This window comes from Schistocerca piceifrons, chromosome 1 (genome assembly GCF_021461385.2).
Source record: "Schistocerca piceifrons isolate TAMUIC-IGC-003096 chromosome 1, iqSchPice1.1, whole genome shotgun sequence".
NCBI lineage: Eukaryota > Metazoa > Arthropoda > Insecta > Orthoptera > Acrididae > Schistocerca > Schistocerca piceifrons.
Genome location: NC_060138.1, coordinates 614,352,356 through 614,368,690, shown reverse-complemented (window position 1 = coordinate 614,368,690; position 16,335 = coordinate 614,352,356).

The window sequence follows — 16,335 nt, the reverse complement described above, 5'->3', positions numbered from 1 at the left end:
TGTCACGTAAATGTTCCTCTCTAACACAGTACGATGTTTTCTACGAAATCGTGTAGCTACCACCGTAATGAAAGACACACATACTCACGTATAGGTGAATATCGTTCATGTAAATAATGTGCAAAATAACAGCCAACTGCTGCAGAATTATTGCTATGAAAATCTGACTGCATCCACGTCGCACATATGAAAAGGTTTTGGCCATACAAAGTCCGCACACGACATGTTAACTGGTCGCAGATTAAGCATTTCCTACGATACTTCATCTTTTGTGACACAAATGGCAATCATCCATAGACAGCTCTTTCGACATACATAACAGCATGGAGTATTGTAACTAATCACATGTATTGTATGACGTCAAATTTAGTGAATGTATTTAAACAGTGAGTGATATATAATTAGCGATTGTAATGATGTGCGAAGGGAGGCTACTGCAAACATGATTCGCATTTCTTTGAACAAAAAGCCATTGCTCAGGCTACAGGTTCTGAATTCATTACTGACTTTACACTGCAGCTCCAGAAATTATAATGATTCTTAGGAGACTGAATCTATTATCTCAATATATTTACGAAATCAAATTTACGAATGCAAGCAATTCCTTCCAAGTCTCCCGCTCAAAAAATGTATTGAAACAGTTGACAGGTGAAGGGTAAAATATCAGTGCTCAACTGGCCCGTTGCGCAGTGATATTTGGTCGTTCACCCTTGAATTATTTCGTAATTTTACTTCTATTTCGGGAGAAGTCGAAGAATCAAAGAAAAACTAGGTATTTTACACCATACCACTACTGTGATTCAGTTAAATGGAGGTGATGACAGTAACACAAAGTTTCTGCTCCTGATGAAAGTGATAGTCATTCTGCAATATATTTTACGGTCAGAGGCTACAATATTTATTTTCAGAGATGAACTTCTCCCGTTCTTTTTCCTTCGATGAATGGAAACGAATCGCATGCCACCAGTTTTTAAGCAACCACGACTAGAAAAAGAAACTTATGTTTTTGCACTGGCGTGCAGTTCCACTATTTGCAATTAAAATATCCTGCCGTTATGCATTTCCAAGGGGCACGAATGTTGCATGTCGTTTTATTCAAAATGTTCATCGATCCATGGCACAATGCCAGACCTGTTGGTCTGCTCGAGGTAGTATGAGATTGATGTCGGCTCTATGGTTTCTCTCCTCTGTGTAATTGTCTCCTAAACGGAGCTCAGAACCCACAGTTATCTGGAGTGACCACTAAATAGTGTTGAAATTTCTTTCCTTTTTCTTGTTCTTCGAAACATAAGGTTGGCTCGACATGCATTTCTGTCTTCCGTTTTCTTCTTGAGAACTATTTAGTTGGTGCATCTGGTACCCTCCACGATTTGGTTGATGCAGTCTAGTTTCGGTCAGCATCCTGCATTCTTCCCTTCTGCTGTTCCTTCAGTGATACATTCGCTGATACCATGACGTCTCAGCAGATGGCCAACGAATTCCTTCTCTGTTCGACGAGCTTCAGGAGACGAGGATTCTCTTTCTCCATTATGTGGAGCACCTCGTCGATTGATACCTTGTTTAACTAGGGAATTTTTAGCATTCTACGGTAGCACCAGATTTTGAAGGCTGTTATTTTATGTTCGAGTGCTTCTCACAGTTTCCATACAGCAGCACATTGCAGACAACCTTGTTTACTGATGTCTCTATTTAGAAGTCTGTCTCTACCACTGGACGTGAAAAGGTGTCTTCTCTTGTTGAAAGCAGTTTTTTCCTAGTGGATTCGTCTTGAAGCGTCATTCCTTGATCTTTCTCCTGACGTGATTTTACTTCGTAGGTGGCAAAAACAATCTTCGATTAAATTAAAAGCAACAACGGTAACATTAATATTGCAATGGGAATTCCCCTGCTAAATGCAGAGAAGAGAGCGGTTAGGTAGAAAAATTACATTGAATGTGTCTATGAGTATGGAGAAGACCGGAAAAAATCATCCATACAATTTTGAAGATTGGAAGAACAGACAAGTGCGAGAATTATCGCAAAATCAGTTTAACAGCTCACGCATCCAAGCATCAAGCTGCTGACAAGAGTAATATAAAGAAGAAAGGAAAAAAAATGGGTGATGTGTTACATGACGATCAGTTTGGCTTTAGGAAATGAAAATCCACCGGAAGGCAATTCTGACGTTGCGGCTGCCGTTAGACAATGTCAAATTTTGCAAGAAGATCAAAATTCTGAGAAAAATAAGAGTAAGATTTAGGGAAAGACAGGTTACATACAATATATACAAGAACCAAGAGGGAACAAAAGGAGTGGCAGACCAAGACCGAAGTGCTCGGATCATAAAGGGTGTAAAGCAGAGATGTAATCTTCCGGCCCTAATATTCAATCTATACATCGAAGAAGAAAGACGGAAATAAAAGAAAGATAAAAGAAAGCTGAAGTGTTGGCAGAAGAGCCAACACCGTGTTGCTAGAGGAGGCCGAAATGCACGCTTTTAAGCTCACGCAGGCTGGCGCGAGGTCTGGAACAGTTAAGCGAATTAATAGTAGCAAATAAAGTACATAGTTGATGTAATACTTAACTTTAATCCATAATTGGTGTACATCGCTCTTGTTGATACATCAATAATAATCTCAATACAAACTGGTAATGGCACCTTGCTAGGTCGTAGCAAATGACGTAGCTGAAGGCTATGCTAACTATCGTCTCGGCAAATGAGAGCGTATTTGTCAGTGTAGCATCGCTAGCAAAGTCTGCTGCACAACTGGGGCGAGTGCTAGAAAGTCTCTTTAGACCTGCCGTGTGGCGGCGCTCGGTCTGCAATCACTGACAGTGGCGATACGCGGGTCCGACGTATACTAATGGACCGCGGCCGATTTAAAGGCTACCACCTAGCAAGTGTGGTGTCTGGCGGTGACACCACAAGAGCAATTAAAATTCAATGTGAAAAGATATATCAGATTCGCTGATGAGATTGCTATCGTCAGCGCAAATGAAGAAGAATTACAGGCTTCAGGCTTTGCTCAATGGAATGAACTGTCTAACGAGTACAGAATATGGACTGAGGTTAAATCGAAGAAAGACGAAAATAATGTGAAGTAGCAGAAATAAGAACAGGGAGAAGCTTAACAACAGGATTGGTGATAACAAAGTAGATGAAATTACGGAATTCTGTTACCTAGACAGCCCATGACGGACAGAGCAAAGAGAACATTAAGAGCCAACTAGCAGTGGTAAAAAGGGAATTCCTGGCCAAAAGAAGTCTACAGGTATCGAACTTAGGCCTTAATTTGAAGAATAACTTTCTGAGAATGTACGTTTCGAGCACAGCATTGTACGGCAGTGAAACACGGCCTGTGGGAAGCCGGGACAGAAGAGAATCTAAGCATTTGAGCTGTGGTACTACAGAAGAATGTCGAAAATTTGGTGGACTGATAAGGAAAAAGGAAGTACTCCGCAGAATCGGCGGTGGAAGCAAAATATGGAAAACACTGATAAGAAGAAGGGACAGGATGGTAGGTTATTAAGGAATTACTTCCAGGGTAATAGAGGGAGCTGGAATGTGTAAAGACGTTAGACAAAACCGAAACTGGAATATATCCAGTAAATAAGAACGTAGAGTGCAAGTGCTACTCTGAGTAGAAGAGGCTGGCACAGGAGAAGAATCTGGGCTGGCCGCATCAAATCAAACCAGTCAGAAAACTTGCGTAAAAAAAAAAAAAATCTGCATCTTCATTTAACAAGACGATGTCATCGACAAATGTGTCTGTTTCTTAACCACGTATTTCAATTTCTTCTGTTGCTCCTAGTGTCTTCCAAGCTTCATCTATTGTCCGCTGAATGTATCTATTGAAAAAAACAGGAGAGAATGAAAAGCCCTGTCGTACATACTGCTTAATAGTGGTTTATTATTGATTTTCACCGCATCTCTATACAATCTCTGCACTTCTGACCTTATACTTCATGCCTGTCTCTCTCAGCATCTTAAAAAGCCGTCGCCAGCCTTTCCTGTCGGATGCTTTTTCCAAATCGATGAAGGCACTTAGTCTTTCGTCAAGAATTAATGGTAAGCTGAGTACTGATTTTCGTGTGCCTACACCTCTTCTAAAGCACAGCATGTTGTCTCTTAATGTATTTAGATCCCAATCCTCACAAGTTGTTTTCTTAAATTGTTTTTAATTTCAGATCTCGTTCTCCAATCACTACGTCTGGGTCTGGATAACTTCTACAGTCTCTTATTTGATTCCGTAACCTTTGTCTAACGAGAATGAAGTCGTTCTGATGTCTCTTCTGTCACTAGGAACCATTCATCTACACTTTTTCCGTGGATGCTATTGAAACTTTATGTTATATATTTCTAGTTGATGTTCTGTACAAAATTCTATTTCTCTCTCCGTTTATTTCTTTCTCACGGCCGAAAGGTCACACTATAGTAAAGTCTCTTTACTCTCCCATGAACGAATTCCAGTCTCCCGTAATGATTAGGCTGTCTTACACTTCAACCATGTTTATAGCACCTGTTAACTCACTGTAAACTATTTCCATTTCTTCTTTATCATACCTCCATGTCGGCATGTAGACCTGCATTATCACTGTCGTGTCCAGTTTCGTGCGAATAGTACTAGTAGTATCCTTCTATTTGTTGGTGACGATCTACTTTACGTTCGAGCTCCTCGCAGAGGACCTCTCCCATCCCTCCTTCTCCTAGGACAGAGTGAAGTCTGGAGCGAGCGGAAGGAAAACAACTGGAGGCCAGCAGGGATAGTGCTGCCGCGAGAGATCAGTTTGTGTAGTGGCAGTCATCAGTCAATGCAGGGTATAGAAACCAGGACGAACTTTTCTTTTCATTTGAGTCATTAGCCTTCAAACTGACGCGATACCGAAATACCAGACTCTTCACTTGAGAGTGACACTTGCGTCCAACATAGTCCGTAGTTTGATGTATATCTGTCTCTTCCAGCAGTTTCTATACTTTACAGCTTCCTCTAGTGCCATGGATATTATTCCCTAATGTATTAACGTATATCCTATAATGCTTTCTCATCTTCTTTTTTTTCACATGCTTCTGTCCACACGGGATGTCTGAAGAAGTTCGTCTGTGACGTAACATGTTCGCCTCCCATACAAGCGGTCACGGGTTCGATTCGCGGCCGGGTTGGAGATTTTCTCCACTAGGCGACTGGGTGTTGTGTTGTCCTCATCATCATTTCATCATCATATCTGGTGCGCAAGTCACCCAATGTGGCGTCGAATGAAATCAGACTTGCACTTGGCGGCCGAAATTCCCCGAATAGGGGCCTCCTGGGCAACGATGCCATACGCTGATTTCCATTTTTTCTCTGGGGAACATCCTTATTTCTTATCAGTCCAGCTAGTTTCAACTTCTTTTTTAACCTCAAATTGTAAACGCTCGATTCACTTTACATTTTTCCTAAACTTCCTTCTTAAATTAAGACCGATTTTTCATACTAGGAGGCCTGACGAACAAGAACGAAGTGCTCGTATTAAAAACGGAGTAAGAAAAGGATGTAACCTTTCGCCCATACGGTTCATTCTGTACATCGAGAAAGCAATGAGTGGAATAAAAGAAAGGTTCAGGAGTAGAATTAAAATTTAAGGTGAAATGATATCAATGAAACGATTCGCTGATGACATTACTATCATGAGAGTATGTGAAGAAGAATTACATGATCTGCAGAACGGAATGAACACTCTAATGAGTACAGAGTATGGACTAAGAGTAAACCGAAGAAAGACGAAGGTAATGAGAAGTATCAGAAATGGGAACAGCGAGAAACTTAACATCAGGATTGATGGTCACGAAGTAGAAGAAGTTAAGGAATTCTGCTACTTAGGCAGTATTAAAACCAATGACTGACGGGGCAAGGAGGACATCAAAAGCAGACTAGAAATGCCAAAAAGGACATTCCTGGACGAGGGAGGTCTACTAATATCAAATAACGGCCTTGATTTGAGGAAGAAATTTCTGACAATGTACGTCTTGAGTACAGCATTGTATGGTATTGAAACAATGACTGTGTGAAAAACTGAAACAGAAGAGAATCGAAGCATTTGAGATGTGGTGCTACAGACGAATGTTGAAAATTGAGTGAAGTGATAAGATAAGGAATGAGGAGGTTCTGCGCAGAATCGAAGTGGAAAGGAATATGTGAAAAACACTGATAAGGAGAAAAAATGGTTCAAATGGCTCTGAGCACTATGGGACTCAACATCTTAGGTCATAAGTCCCCTAGAACTTAGAACTACTTAAACCTAACTAACCTAAGGACATCACACACACCCATGCCCGAGGCAGGATTCGAACCTGCGACCGTAGCAGTCCCGCGGTTCCAGACTGCAGCGCCAGAACCGCACGGCCACCGCGGTCGGCGATAAGGAGAGGAGACAGGATGTTAGGACATACGTTAAGACACGAGGGAATGATTTCCATGGTACTAGAGGAAGCTGTAGAGGGCAAAATCTATAGAGGAAGACGGAGACTGGAATACATCGATCAAATAATCAAGGACGTAGGTTGCAAGTGCAACTCTTGAGATGAAGAGGTTAGCACAGGAGAGGAATTGGGGGCGGGCCGCGTCGAACCAATCAGAAGACTAATGACAAAAAAAGACTTGATTTGTTCATCAAGGGCTTTTTTGCCTTTGTAGTCAAGTTTTTTAGGTATCTCTATGATTCGTTACGTGCTGATTAACTTTGATATTGGGAACAATTTTATTTTAAAATTTATCGCCAATCTCTTGTACCTAATTGCTTTCACTTTACTTCAGCTGACTCTCTATTCAGCTGCGTTCTCGCTTGACCATTCCGTTCAACAGGTTTGGCAATTCTTAGATATTTTCAGTAGCTTACACTCTGTGACAATGAAATTACCTACAGAAAGTAAAGTATGTGGTTGGTATGTAGTTCCGTACGCTGATGACAATGGTGAAACCCATCCTTTTCGTTATTACCTAACTTTCTTCTGGAAACCAGTTTTACTTGCCCTCGGGCCGCGCGGGATTCGCAGAGCGGTCTGAGGGACTGCAGTCATGGACTGTGCGGCTGGTCCCGGCGGAGGTTCGAGTCCTCCCTCGGGCATGGGTGTGTGTGTTTGTCCATAGGATAATTTAGGTTAAGTAGTGTGTAAGCTTAGGGACTGATGACCTAAACAGTTAAGTCCCATAAGATTTCACGCACACCCTTTTTTTCTTTTTTTTTACCCTCGGCTGCGTTATTTATGTTATAGCGGCGCATGTCATGTTGTGTTATTTTAGTAATATTATTGGCTAGTGGTGGGAGTAGAGAGTGGAGGGGGATATAGCCACTTGGGGTAGGTAAAGGGAAGTTTCAATTACACCAGTCAATCGACTATCATCTGTCTCACTATGGGGTAAAACTACTGATTTTTGACGTGTGTACTTCCACTAACATGAAGAATATTATACACAATGATGCCTAGAAAGTGTGCTAATTCACCAGATCTTTTCTGTTATGTGTTGCCGCTAAGTCTCAAAGATATGCAGTTTCCACGATCGTAGTGAAGGCATAAGAATTGCGTTTTGAATCAAAGGTAGACGAAGGTGAGTTTTGGGCACGACAGAACCGTTGCTCATTTTGCTCCCCCTATTTAAGTGGCTGGTTGCGTCGAACCAACCCACCTACGCTATCTGCCGTACCATAGTTCCAAAACCACCAACAGAATGGACACTGAAAGATGAAGCCGACGATGGTAGTGACAACTCAACACATCATGGAAAACTTGGAGATCTTGAGCACAGACCATCGGCAGAACGCCTACAACCACAGCCATTGCCTCAGGCAGAACTGAACGATCTTGTAAGAAATGTAAATCTTTCAAAGAGGCAAGAAGAATTGCTTGGGTCTCGCCTTCAAGTAAAGAACAAGTTACAGCCAAACACTAGTATTACATTCCGTAAACGACAGCTTGACCCTCCAAATTTTTCTCAACGACAGATAGCTTGGTATATTACAATGACATAAATGGACTGCTTACAGAATTTGGTACGATCCAGAAGAATGGTGCCAACTCATAACTTCCTCGAAGATTAGTCTCAAAGCTGTTCTCTCACACAGCAGAAACGAGAAACCTTCGTTACCAGTGGTCCATTCCATTCATTTAAAGGAAACTTACGAAATCAGGAGCTATTCCTGAAGTATACAGTCTATTCGAATCACGAATGGAAATTGTTTGTGGTATCCTCGAAGATTTGGGTCTTCTTCTGCAAATTCAAATTTGTTACACGAATTATTTCTGTGTCACTGGGAATAGAATGAGAAGGGAAGACTATTAAGTAGTCAAAGAGTGGTCTTTGAGAAAAATTTTCAGTCCTGGTGGAACAAAAATGCCTCATGAACCTATTGTTGACAAAGACAGTGTGCTGCTATCAACACTCCATCTGAAATTGGTCTTTACGAGTATGAAGACTTTCGTGAAGGCAATGGACAAAGATTGCCAAGGTTTTCAATTTTTACTATCTATATTTCCTACGATTAATACTGCAAAAATTAAAGAAGGAATTTTCACTGGGCCTCAGGTCCGTGGCTTGATGGAAAATATTACCTTTGAATAGTTACTGACAGTTACTAAGATGCCAGCTTGGCTTTCTTCCGAAGATGTATGCTACAATTTCTCGGGAAATATGATGTCTGAGAATTACAGGGATCTGTCGGGACGCAAGCTGGATTGTTAAAAGGCTATGGTTTGCCACATGTGTCTGAAATTACATTACCATGGAAAGACGATGTAAGGGAAGACAGTCACGAAACCTTTAGGCAGGTTACTGCTGGACTCCTACAAGTTCCACCATCCACGCAAAAACGGAAATATTTCAGACTTGTTGTACATCTCAAGCTTTATTCAGCTTTCTAGTACTGTTTTAATTTTATTTTATGTTTTGTAATACAAAAAATTACTTTTGTTGTATGGTCTGTATATTAATCAATTACAGATTCCTCCTGTATTGTTACTGAGTTATTCCAAGTTTCTCGAAAGAGGTTCATGTAGCGCATTTTTTGCAGAAAATATGGAGGGTAACGGAACGTTTCTGATTTCATTTTCGCAATTAGCATATGTGATTTAGTAAAGAACAAATACTTTGATCTCGTGGCGATACACAAAGTTAAAAATTGTTGCACTGTGTTATCACCGAATTTTGTTACTGAGGTACTTTCACACTCTGCCGCACGGAGTAGCAGTGCGGTCTGAGGCGCCGTGGCACAGATTGCGCGGCTCCCCCCGTCGAAGATTCTAGTCCTCCCTCTGGCATGGGTGTGTCTGTTGCCCCTTGCGTAAGGTAGTTTAAGTTAGATTAAGTAGTGTGTAAGCCTAAGAATCGATGACCTCAGCAGTTTGGTGCCATATGAACTTACCATAAATTACCTCTCACTCTGAATTTTAATCCCACTCCTAAACATTTACTTTATTTCCATCGCTGCTTATTTGATGTACAGATTTAACAGTAGGGGCGACGATTACATTCTTGCTATATACCCATTATTACTAGTTCGTTCGTTCTTGTACTGCCGTCTTGGTTCTTGTACATGTTCTATATTATCCTTCTCTCCCTACATCTTACACCTATTTCTCTCAGAATTTCTAAAATCTTGCTCCACTTTACGTTGTCGAACGCTGATATAAGCCGCTCAATCCTACGAAGTGTCTTGATTTTTCTTATTTTTCCATTATCAACCGCAACGTCAAAACTCCATTGCTAGTGTTTTTACCTTTCTTAAAGCCAGACAGATCACCATTTAACATATACTCAATGTTCTTTCCATCCTTCTGTTTATTATTCTTATCGGCAACTTGCAAGCATGTGCTGTTGTTGTGGAGGTGCGATAGTCCTTGCAATTATGTGCCCTTCTTGTCTTCGGGGTTGTGTAGATGATATTTCACCGAGTGTACAGCGGTATGTCTCCACATTAGAATATTAGTTTGGATTCCGCTCCTCCCACTGATTGTTGAAATCCCAAAGGACAAGTGTGAAAGCACAAAGAGCGTGTTAAGGCCACTTGTGAGGCCGATCTGCTGTTGACTTGAAGCTGCACTGCCAATCCAATCTTTTTACTGATTTGTTCTCACGTGTAACATATGGTAAGGAAAACTGCGAAAGTGAAACATCCATAAAAGTTTAAGATTGTGGTGGGCGAAAGCAACTACGAAAAGGCCGGAACTCCACCTGCCCCTTCACCCGGTGTTTTATCTCGCGATACGAGGTCAGCTGCAACAGACAAACTTTTTTTGGTGAGCAGTTGTTAGAACACTCTAAAGTTTGACCACATGTTATGTAAGATATGGAGGTCTAATGGAGAGTGAATAATTGTTTCATGCAGAACTATCGGTTTTGTGGCGCATGTGGCATAAATTTATATGAAAAACTCCGGTGCAAACAGTGGTAACAGACAGTCGAAGAGAAACAACATTACTACATCGACATCTAAATCTGCATTATTACTCTGCAATTCACAGTTACGTCCCTGGCAATTATTTCTTTACCATTCCACTCTCGAACGCGGGAGGGAAAAAGGTACATTAAAATATATCCGAGCTAGATTTGTTTTCTCTTACTTTATGACGATGGTACGTAGATAGTCGCCACAGAATATGTTCACACTGTGAGGAGAAATTATTGACTGAAATTTCATGAGAAGATCTGCAGCAATGAAAAACGTTTTTGTTTTAATGACGGCCACCACGATTCTTGTGAAATATCAGAATTGGTTCAAATGCCTCTGAGCACTATGGGACTTAAATTCGCAGGTTATTAGTCCCCTAGAACTTAGAACTACTTAAACCTAACTAACCTAAGGTCATCACACACATCCATGCCCGAGGCAGGATTCGAACCTGTGTAATGTCCCTGGCACTCTCTCCCCATTTCGCGACGATACATAAGGAGCTGCCAACCGCGGGTACCGGGCGCGGTTGGGCCACCCTCTCCCCAAGGGGAGTGACGGGTTCAGCGGCGTTCGCGGCGCACGAGGCGGAGGATAAATGTGGAGACTGGCCGTGTGGCATCGCCCGCTCTGCCTGTGAGTGGACATGTGGCTGCTCCTTCAGCGAGGTCCGAGCAGGCACACGGGAGGGTGGTGTTGTTTAGTTATTGGGAGCTCCAACGTTAGGCGGGTGATGGAGCCCCTTAGGGAAATAGCGGAAAGGTCGGGGAATAAGGCCAGTGTTCACTCTGTCTGCTTGCCGGGGGGTCTCATCCGAGATGTGGAGGAGGCCCTACCGGCGGCGACAGAGAGCATTGGGTGTTCCCGACTGCAAATTGTTGCTCATGTCGGCACCGATGACTCCTGCCGTGCCGTCCGGGTTCAGAGGTCATCCTCAGTTCGTACAGGCGGTTGGCGGAATTGGTGAAGGCGGAAAGCCTTGCACGCGGGGTGGAGTCAGAGCTAACTATTTGTAGTATCGTTCCCAGAACCGATCGCGGTCCTCTGGTTTGGAGCCGAGTGGAGGTCTTAAACCAGAGGCTCAGACGATTCTGCGGCGATCTGGGGTGCATATTTCTCGACCTCCACTATCGGGTGGAGAAATGTAGGGTCCCCTTGAATAGGTCAGGCGTGCACTACACGCCGGAAGCGGCTACAAGGGTAGCGAAGTACGTGTGGAGTGCACATGGAGGTTTTTTGGGTTAGAGAATTCCCTCCCTAGGCCCGACAAGACGCCTCCTGAGACGCGGCAAGGTAGGAGTAGGCAAAATGCAACAAGGAATAACAATATTAGTGTGCTAATAGTAAACTGCAGGAGCGTCTATAGAAAGGTCCCAGAACTGCTCTCATTAATAACCGGTCACAACGCCCATATAGTACTAGGGACAGAAAGTTGGCTGAAGCCAGACGTAAACAGTAATGAAAACCTAAACTCAGATTGGAATGTATACCGCAGAGACAGGCTGGACAGTGAAGGGGAAGGCGTGTTTATAGCGATAAGAAGTGCAATAGTATCGAAGGAAATTGACGGAGATCCAAAATGTGAAATGATTTGGGTGAAGGTCACGGTTAAAGCAGGCTCAGACATGGTAATTGGATGTCTCTATAGGCCCCCTGGCTCAGCAGCTGTTGTGGCTAAGCACCTTAAGGATACTTTGGAAAATATTTCTAGTACATTTCCCCACCATGTTATAGTTCTGGGTGGAGATTATAATTTGCCGGATATAGACTGGAAGACTCAAACGTTCATAAGGGGTGGCAGGGACAAAGAATCCAGTGAAACTTTTTTAAGTGCTTTATCTGAAAACTACCTTGAGCAGTTAAACAGAGAACCGACTCGTGACGATAACAAATAAGACCTTCTGGTGACAAACAGACCCGAACTATTTGAAACAGTTAACGCAGAACAGGGAATCAGCGATCATAAAGCGGTTACGGCATCGATGATTTCAGCCGTAAATATAAATATTAAAAAAGGTAGGAAGATTTTTCTGTTTAGCAAAAGTGACGAAAAGCAGATTTCAGAGTACCTGACGGCTCAACACAAAAGTTTTGTATCAAGTACAGATGATGTTGAGGATCAGTGGACAAAGTTCAAAACCATAGTACAATATTCGTTAGATGAGTATGTGCCAAGCAAGATCGTAAGAGATGGAAAAGAGCCACCGTCGTACAACAACCGAGTTAGAAAACTGCTGCGGAAGCAAAGGGAACTTCACAGCAAACATAAACATAGCCAAAGCCTTGCAGACAAACAAAAATTACGCGAAGCGAAATGTAGTATGAAGAGGGTTATGCGAGAGGCGTTCAATGAATTCGAAAGTAAAGTTCTATGTACTGACTTGGCAGAAAATCCTAAGAAATTTTGGTCTGATGTCAAAGCGGTAGGTGGATCAAAACAAAATGTCCAGACACTCTGTGACCAAAATGGTACTAAAACAGTCCACAGCTCGTGGTCGTGCGGTAGCGTTCTCGCTTCCCACGCCCGGGTTCCCGGGTTCGATTCCCGGCGGGGTCAGGGTTTTCTCTGCCTCGTGATAACTGGGTGTTGTGTGCTGTCCTTAGGTTAGTTAGGTTTAAGTAGTTCTAAGTTCTAGGGGACTCATGACCATAGCTGTTAAGTCCCAAAGTGCTCAGAGCCATTTGGTACTGAAACAGAGGATGACAGACTAAACACCAAAATACTAAATGTCTTTTTCCAAAGCTTTTTCACAGAGGAAGACTGCTCTGTAGTTCCTTCTCTAGATTGTCGCACAGATAACAAAATGGTATTTATCGAAATAGACGACAGAGGGATAGAGAAACAAAATCGCTCAAAAGAGGAAAGGCCGCTGGACCTGATGGGGTACCCGTTCGATTTTATACAGAGTACGCGAAGGAACTTGCCCCCCTTCTTGCAGCGGTGTACCGTAGGTCTCTAGAAGAGCGTAGCGTTCCAAAGGATTGGAAAAGGGCACAGGTCATCCCGTTTTCAAGAAGGGACGTCGAACAGATGTGCAGAACTATAGACCTATATCTCTAACGTAGATCAGTTGTAGAATTTTTGACACGTATTATGTTCGAGTATAATGACTTTTCTGGAGACTAGAAATCTACTCTGTAGGAATCAGTATGGGTTCCGAAAAAACGGTCGTGTGAAACCCAGCTCGCGTTATTCGTTCACGAGACTCAGAGGGCCATAGACACGGGTTCACAGGTAGATGCCGAATTTCTTTACTTCCGCAAGGCGTTCGATGCAGTTCCCCACAGTCGTTTAATGAACGAAGTAAGAGCATATGGACTATCAGACCAATTGTGTGATTGGATTGAGGAGTTCCTGGATAACAGAAAGCAGCATGTCATTCTCAATGGAGAAAAGTCTTCCGAAGTGAGAGTGATTTCAGGTGTGCCGCAGGGGAGTGTCATAGGACCGTTGCTATTCACAATGTACATAAATGACCTGGTGGATGACATCGGAAGTTCACTGAGGCTTATTGCAGATGATGCTGTGGTGTATCGAGAGGTTGTAACAATGGAAAATTGCACTGAAATGCAGGAGGATCTGCAGCGAATTGACGCATGGTGCAGGGAATGGCAATTGAGTCTCAATGTAGACAAGTGTAATGTGCTGCGAATACATAGAAAGAAAAACCCCTTATCATTTAGCTACAAAGTAGCAGGTCAGCAACTGGAAGCAGTTACTTCCATAAATTATCTGGGAGTACGCATTAGGAGTGATTTAAAATGGAATGATCATATAAAGTTGATCGTCGGTAAAGCAGATGCCAGACTGACTTTCATTGGAAGTATCCTATGGAAATGCAATCCGAAAACAAAGGAAGTAGGTTACAGTACGCTTGTTCGTCCACTGCTTGAATACTGCTCAGCAGTGTGGGATCCGTACCAGATAGGGTTGATAGAAGAGTTGGGGAAGATCCAACGGAGAGCAGCGCGCTTCGTTACAGAATCATTTAGTAATCGCGAAAGCGTTACGGAGATGATAGATAAACTCCAGTGGAAGACTCTGCAGGAGAGACGCTCAGTAGCTCGGTACGGGCTTTTGTTAAAGTTTCGAGAACATACCTCCACCGAAGAGTCAAGCAGTATATTGCTCCCTCCTACGTATATCTCGCGAAGAGACCATGAGGATAAAATCAGAGAGATTAGAGCCCACACAGAAGCATACCGACAATCCTTCTTTCCACGAACAATACGAGACTGGAATAGAAGGGAGAACCGATAGAGGTACTCAGGGTACCCTCCGCCACACACCGTCAGGTGGCTTGCGCAGTATGGATGTAGATGTAGATGTAGATGTATTTTGACTGTTTCGACGTCCTCCGTTTATGCTATCCCATGCGAACCCCTCCCAGAGCAAAGTGGAACAGTGATTATCACCATGGACTCGCATTCTGGAGGGCGACGGTTCAAACGGGCGCCCAGCCATCCTGATTTAGGTTTTCCGTGATTTGCCTAAATCACTTTAGGCAAATACCGGGATGGTTCCTTTGTAAGGACATGGTCGATTTCCTTTTCCGTCAGTCCGTAAACCAACCTTCTGCTCCAACTCTAACGACGGGACATTAATCACTATTCTCTCTCTCTCCCTCTCTCTTTCTCTGTCTCTCTCTAGCAAGCCTCACACCGCACAGCAATACACCAAAAGAGGGGAAACAAACGCATTGTAAGCATTCTCCTTAGTAGACGTCTCTCGGAGTGGGGAGGACGGCGGGAAATATCCGCGAGGCAAGCACTTGCTGAAGCGTCGTGGACACAGAGTCTAGCGAGTGACTGCTGTGCATATTTGTCGGCTCGTTTAGAACGCCGTCCTCCTGCATAACCTGGACAACCAGTTCTGGGACGTGGCACACCGATGAGAGAGTTGAAGCCAGTTTCGCTGTGCTCAATTCTAGCCCCTTTGGAACCGGCAAGATTCAGCTTCGTCTCTTGAACTTCAATCAAGTTTGGACTTTGAGGTCTTAATTTTTATTTTCTTATTCATACTCACAGGTCTGTTGCAATCATTGCGACTTCTAAGCTGATCAAATTCACAAACAGTTGGTTCCTGCTGTTGGCTATTCATGAGCCGATTGTGTTTCCTGAGCCGCAGTAATAACGTGTTTCTTCTATGCTCTGGCAGGAACCCCGTCATCACACTGTACCTAGATGGTGGGATTGTAGCCAACTTCCTGCAAAACGTCTACGAACACCAGATAAGTACCTTTCTCTAGTAATACGACTGGGTGCCAGTTTCGAGATACTTTCGGACTTTGCAGACGTCATCGCACCGTTAATTTTATTGGCTTAGGAGGCCTTTCCAAATTTGCGATTTCTGAGGCTACGTTATAGGGTTTGGCAGCCTAGTTTTCTTCTGGGCGTTTGACCCTCGTGGTAGATGCAGTGTCTTGCAGAGAAGCGGGTATACTGTTTCGCTAGTTATTTGTTGCTTTCATGTATTTGACCTTGCTGTGTAAATTTTTCTTTTCCTTCTCTCTGCCCAACGATGAGGGCCTTGGAAGGCCGGTCCTCCCGTTATAACCTTTCTTGGCCTCCCTATTCTGTGTAGTCTTATGCTCCTTGCGTATAAGCCTTCTGGTGCACCCCATGTGAGAAGGTCATTAAAACTCTTGGTTACTTAGCTGAAGCAGTTATTCATGAAGGCCTACCTGTTTCTATTTGGCAGTCTTACTTAACTGAAGCTGTTATTAAAGATGTCCTGCCTGATGGTGTGTGGTAATTTTACGTAACTCTATTTGAAATTTTACTTGACGGAAGCTGTTATTAGTGACGGCCTGCCTATTTTCTATTTGGTAATTTTACTTAACCTAAACTATTTTTAAAGAAGGCATGCCTGTTTTCTATTTGGTAGGTTTACTTAACTGAAGCTGTTATCATTGAGGGCCTGCTTGTTCCCTGTTT